This window comes from Neophocaena asiaeorientalis, unplaced genomic scaffold, assembly GCF_003031525.2.
Source record: "Neophocaena asiaeorientalis asiaeorientalis breed wild unplaced genomic scaffold, Neophocaena_asiaeorientalis_V1.1 scaffold294, whole genome shotgun sequence".
Taxonomy (NCBI): domain Eukaryota; kingdom Metazoa; phylum Chordata; class Mammalia; order Artiodactyla; family Phocoenidae; genus Neophocaena; species Neophocaena asiaeorientalis.
The window spans coordinates 2,694,380-2,700,608 of record NW_020173945.1 but is presented as its reverse complement, the minus strand read 5'-3'; the positions used below and the strand labels follow the sequence as shown (position 1 = coordinate 2,700,608).

At 47.6% G+C, this 6,229-nt stretch overlaps 1 pseudogene; it reads right to left on the bottom strand.

Moving 5' to 3' along the window:
* Positions 1-3,378: 3,378 nt before the first annotated feature.
* Positions 3,379-4,586, bottom strand: LOC112404692 (disks large homolog 3 pseudogene; annotated as a pseudogene).
* Positions 4,587-6,229: the final 1,643 nt, after the last annotated feature.

The following is a 6,229-nucleotide window of genomic DNA, read 5'->3' as shown; positions in this document are numbered from 1 at the left end:
CCTGTGTGTGTATACACACACACACACACACACACACACACACACATTCATTACACAACTATTATAAACCAAGAAAAGCAAGCCTAGAGTGACTGTTATGTGAAAAGTGTAATCTTTTAAAATCATAAATCTAATTCTCTCCCTGGTCTGCTCAAAACCTTCACTGTCTCCCGCTTGGAGCTCAGGTAAGGACCAGACTCCCTCGTGCACACTCTGAGGCTCGCCCTTCCTCTGCTGCCCTGCTAGCGCTAGCGGCCCCTCACTCACCAGGCCCCCAGCGCCTTGTCCCACGTGCCCAGAGCTGGGCTGCCAGGCCTAGTCTATAAAGGACCAGGTAATACACACTTTCATTTCAGGGGTCCACAGGGTCTCCCTCCTAACTGTTCAACTCTGCCATTGTGGCACAAAAGCAGCCACAGATAAAACATAAGCACATGAGTGAGACTGTTCTAATAAAACTTTATTGACAAAAACAGACGGCTGGCTACCCTCTGGGGCTTGCGGACCCCGCTCTCCTGGCTCTGGGCCCCATGCACACTCCCGCTGCTGGTGTGGCCTCTTTCTTCTTGTCTGGTTCATTCGTGCTCTTCCCTTAGGTTTCAGTAAATATTCCATTCCCAGGGAAATTTTCCGAATCCTCAGGAGAAATTCTGCGTCTTAGAGCAGTTATCCCGATTGTGTGCGTGTGTGGCCGTGTGTGTGACATGACCCAACGTCTGCCTCTCCAGGAGTCCCCAGGGACAGCCTGCTTTGCTCCCCATTCTTTTCCCAGCCTGGTACCTTGAGGAGGCTGAATCGTCCACCGAATTAACAACTAAATGAGTCGCTGCTGAGAAGAATGAGTGAATGCATAAAAGCTAGGAAAAGCTTGCCCCCTTGATCTTACCAAGTGCCAGCAACAAAACTATGAACACATTCTTATTTTTCTCCTTCCCAGCTCCCTCATCCGACAAGGCAGCTGGATCAATGTGACCAGCTTTGTGTCCTTTTCTTTTGGGGTGATTTCCCTGGGGAGTGTGTGAACTGTTCTCTGAGTTTACTTCCACTCACCAGCTCTGCAACTTGGGGTGAGTCGTTAGGTGTCTCTGATCTTCTCTTTGCTCATCTGTGAAAGCGATATAAGCACGCTCATCTCACAGGGCTGTCGTGAGGTTTAACACAGCGACCTACGGCGCCAGACCACGGCTGTTACTACAAGTACACTGCTTCCCGTGATGTAGTACATTGACATTTCCCTAGATGTGGAAACTCTACAGCAAGCAGCGGAAGACCCCAGGAAGTCACCATATATCGTCAGATGACAAAGGCCAATGTGTGAACAAGTATTTTCTCTGGAAAGATTGTAAATGTCCTATTTCTCCCTTCTTATTAGCAGCATCAGATCTAATTAAAATGTTTCTCAGGGCTTCCCTGGTGGCACAGTGGTTGAGAATCTGCCTGCCAATGCAGGGGACACGGGTTCGAGCCCTGGTCTGGGAGGATCCCACATGCCGCGGAGCAACTGGGCCCGTGAGCCACAACTACTGAGCCTGCGCGTCTGGAGCCTGTGCTCCGCCACGAGAGGCCGCGACAGTGAGAGGCCTGCGCACCGCCATGAAAAGTGGCCCCCGCTCGCCACAACTAGAGAAAGCCCTTGCACAGAAATGAAGACCCAACACAGCAAAAATAAATAAATAAATATTTTTTTAAAAAAATGTTTCTCAAGGAACACATTGGGAGAATTTGAGGTAAAATATACTCCTAATGTCAACCACGTCAGTATTTAAAATTTTGAAATCGATCTATATGTCCAGCGTTAGGGGGCAGGGTCAATAGACCATGATGCAAACAGCCACTGGCCTGTTATCCAGACGTTACATAGTTTGTTTATGAAACATCTTTAAGATCAGAAAAAAAAATGTTTATATTATAATTTTCAACAACCAAAAAAGATTAAAAGTTACCTATATCGGGATCCCATTTACATCAGGAAAAATGTATTCAAGACGACAAATTGTAATAAAACAAGATATGAACAGTGTCTTCCTCTGGCCAGTGAATTATGGCTGATGTCTGCGTGTGTACCCACGTGCATTGTGTATATGTCTGTGAATATGTGTGTGTGTTCACTTTTCTGTATTTTCCAAATTTTTCACCCAAAGCAAGTATGACATTGGTGATCAAGGGAGATCAAGAAAGAGAAAGTTTGAATACATTAAAAAATATTAGATATAGAATGGAAAAACAGGGCTTCCCTGGTGGCGTAGCAGTTAAGAATCCGCCTGCCAAAGCAGGGGACATGGGTTCGAGCCCTGGTCGGGGAAGACCCCACGTACCGCGGAGCAACTAAGCCCGTGCGCCACAACTACTGAGTCTGCGCTCTAGAGCCCACGAGCCACAACTACTGAGCCTGTGAGCCACAACGACTGCACAGCAATGAAGACCCAACACAGCCAAAAATAAATAATAAATAAATAATTAAATACATAAATTCTCTTTAAAAATAAAAGAATGGAAAAACAAGGTCCTACTGCATAGCACAGGGAACTATATTCAATATCTTGTGATAAGCCATATGGAAAAGAATATGAAGAAGAATCTATACATGTATAACTGAATCACTTCGCTGTACAGTAGAAATTAACACAACATTGTGAATCAACTCTACTAAATAAATTTATTATTGCTTTTTTTAGCACAACATGGTTTTGGCTTAACAGCAGCTTAAAAATGAACAAAAAGGAAACCTCTCATGCAGATACATCAGGTGGCATAAAACAATCAGCAATTTCCTACAGTGGGAGCACCGTTAGCCATTCTCTCACGTGTGAGTATATATATACATGTATGAGAGTGTATAATATATATAATAATTTCTATATATTTTATATACATTACATATATATATATATCTATATATAAATAAGATACTTTCTGTTGCCATGACCGCACTGTCCCAAGCCACGAGGCAGTGCACAGATCGTAGCAAAGCCTGGGAGCCTCTCCTCACGGGGTGCACGGAGCTCGCTTCATAAACCGCGCAGCTGTCCCGTCTGTCTTTCCATCAGTCCCCCTCTCCTCTCTTCGCTTCTGCTTGGTTTTATGAAAACAATGACTCTGATGGATTTGCACCTGTGCTAGTGCTTGGGAAAGGTCCATGCAGGAATGGGTGCAGTCACATGGTGAGTGAGATGGCGTCATCCCAAAAAATAAACTAAAACAAAAGAAAAATTAAAAAAAAACAGAACAGGACTAGAAAACTCAATTTTTTGGACATATCTACAAAAGGGGACAAGAACGGTAGTCATCTGTTCTCCCCATGGGGACAGGAATGAAGAGGGAGGAGGGAAGAGAGACTTGATTTCTTCTGTTCACAATAGAACGGTTGGAGAGGATTCTTCAGAGTTTTTCAGGGGATGAGACCCAAATGTAGTGCCCAGACTGGTCCTCAATGATTTGTTTGATTTTGTTATAAATCTCTTCCAGTGAGTCACCCCGTACAATGGCTGCGAAGTATTCGCTAAACTCCTGCTCCAGTTCCATGGCTTTGTAACAGGTCTTATTTGCTTGTTCATATGTCTGCCATCGGTTCATTTCCATAAGCGCTTCGATGGACTTGGGCTTGAAGAAAATGGCAATGGGATAAAGTTGTAACTGCTGCAGCCTCTTGATAGCATTGCCAGAAACATCTAACATGCAGTGCTTGCCCCTCTCCCCAACTCCCTTCACTGACTGGAGGCTGGTCCCATAGAGATTATCGTTGAATTGGCCTGCCTCGATGAACTTGTTGTCCTGAATATCCTTCTCCATCTGTTCTCGGGAGACCACAAAGCAGTAGTCTTGCCCATCCACTTCATCGTCACGCCGAGGCCAGGTAGTGTGTGGTACACAGGATCCAAATTTATGCAGGAACTCCGAAATCAGGTCATCGTTGACTCTGTCCTTCATTGGGCCCAGGATGATGACGGGCCTTGCATAGTGGACTTCTTGCTGTGTCACTGGCTCATATGACAAAATAGCGTCCTCTTGTCCTTTGGAACCTCTTTCGCCGTCACTGGTGTTGGATGTCACTCCCTGTTCCTGTACGCTGCTCTCCTGGGCCATGTTTTCTTTGCTCTTGTAAAATGGAAACTTTCGAGAGAGGCGGAAATTCCTTTTACGTTTCGTTTTGATCGACCTTTTAGACTCAATAATCCCCGTCCTGGCATGAAACTTCACGGTTTTCAATGGAGCCCTTTCTTTCTTTTCCACCCTCCTTCTTACTGGGAATCACACCAGTTTGCTCACTTTCTCCATGGGGGGGTCACCAGTCTCGCCGGCCACCACTCATCATCAGAGGTGTTAATGACATGTAGAATGTCACCATAGGAGAAGCTGAGGCCTTAGCTCAGCGGGCAGCTGTCCCGAGTCTGGTCATAATCAAACAAGGCCCTGACATACAAGGACCTCTTCTCACTCGTTCACAGGGACCCAGACCCAGAGCTCACACAGCTGTTCATCATTTGTTCTCGCAAGCCATGTATCTTCGATTCAAAGCGACTGTATTCTGGCGCCGGGTCGGAGTCCACGTCTAGTACTGAGAAAGCTCCAGCTCCGGCCGGCCCCTCTGTCCCGCACGGGAGACCACAGACACCTAAATAAAATAAATTTTAATAAAAGACAGAAAGAGAAAATTTGTCTGATTTTCACTTATGGCTCCCTTGACGGAAATTATATGAAGAAGCACATCTTCCCAGCCTTTGAAGACTACCTTGGACTGTAAAGGGTTAAAAATTCTGGTGTTAGAACCCCTGCCTAGATCTCCAGGCTGTTAAAGTCCAGCGACAGCCACTGGCAGACTTCAGAATAGGCTGCCAGGGCAGAGAAGGAACTGGTCCACAGCCCACTGCAAGGTCTCCAAGAGCCAACCTCCAGGGAAGGGGGGGTCACCCACAGGGACCCCTGGACTGCTCTGCTCCTGGGTCCTGTAAAGGGCTGTGGTGGGGATGGCTGCCTTCTGCCAAGGGCACGGCTAAGCCCAAGTTTCAGGACTAGCTGCTGACATTCACCATTACGAATGTCTCTTGCGCTCACCGCCTCATTAAATCCTCAAAACTCACCTCGGAGGCCAATGCTGTATTGTCCCCATCTCACAGATGAGGAAACTAAGGTTTCAGTAATTAACCAGGAGTTGAATCAAGGCTCTGTCCTCTCTGAAACTCGACGGCTAAGCAGAAGCAAACAGACCCTCTCCTCTTGACCTGAAGCTTACGGTTGGCTTGTCTGCAGACTCCTCTGTACCAACGTTCTCAGTTACTGCCTGGACTTTCTTAATGGGCTGGTCCTTATGTGGGCTCTTTATCAACTCAACAAATATTTGTTGCAAGCCTGCTTTCCCTGTAACACCAGGCTAGGCTGGGAATTGTAGAAGGTGTCCATGTGTCTTAGAGCCCCCGGTCCTTGCACAGAGGGGATGATGGACTGGATGAGAACTGTGTCTTGACTTCATGATTACGTCATGATTCCTATGGGAGCTCATCAAAGTCCAGTAGCCCATGGGTCAGATGCAAGTTCAGTCTCTTTTAGCCATAACTGGCTACAATCCAGCCTAGGCAGACAGGCCCCACTTTGACTCAAGAAGGACCACATCATCCCAGCTGGTGGGGAATCATTGACAGGTGGGAAGGGAAGCTTCACTGAGATGGAATCTGGCCCGTCTGCAGCAGGATAAAAGGAGCCGGTGAAGGGGGAGGGACTGAGACAGGAGGGGAGATCTGGGGGGAGAGGAGTACCTGATAGAGAAATACCCACGGGGGCGGGCAGGCTCAGTGGTCCTCCCATGCCGCCTGTGGCTTCTCCTCTGAGACGTGCTAAACTGGGAAACAGCTGAGCCTGGGGTGCAGGTGCCGTGTCACTGGCGAGCTTCCTCTGTGGGCATTGGCTGCATCCCTCCCACAGATGCTGTCCTCCTCTGCACACCTGCCCCAGGTCCTGGTGGCTGGGAAAGGACCCAGTAATAAGCAGGAAGGTCTAAGCCAGCCCAGCCGAAGGCTGTGGAATAGGCTGTGTGGTTTAAGAAACCACCAACCCAAGACATGCAATCCCGTGCTCAGAAACTTAATACGTTCCCCAGGATTCTCGATTTCACACCACTGCGTTGTTTGGACGCCGTCCCATTCGGTTGCACATAAGTCGAGTCTCCACACAGGCTGACTGTCCCACTGATGTGGCTGGGCCTGCACCTTCCCCACAGGGCTAGGAAGAGGACCCA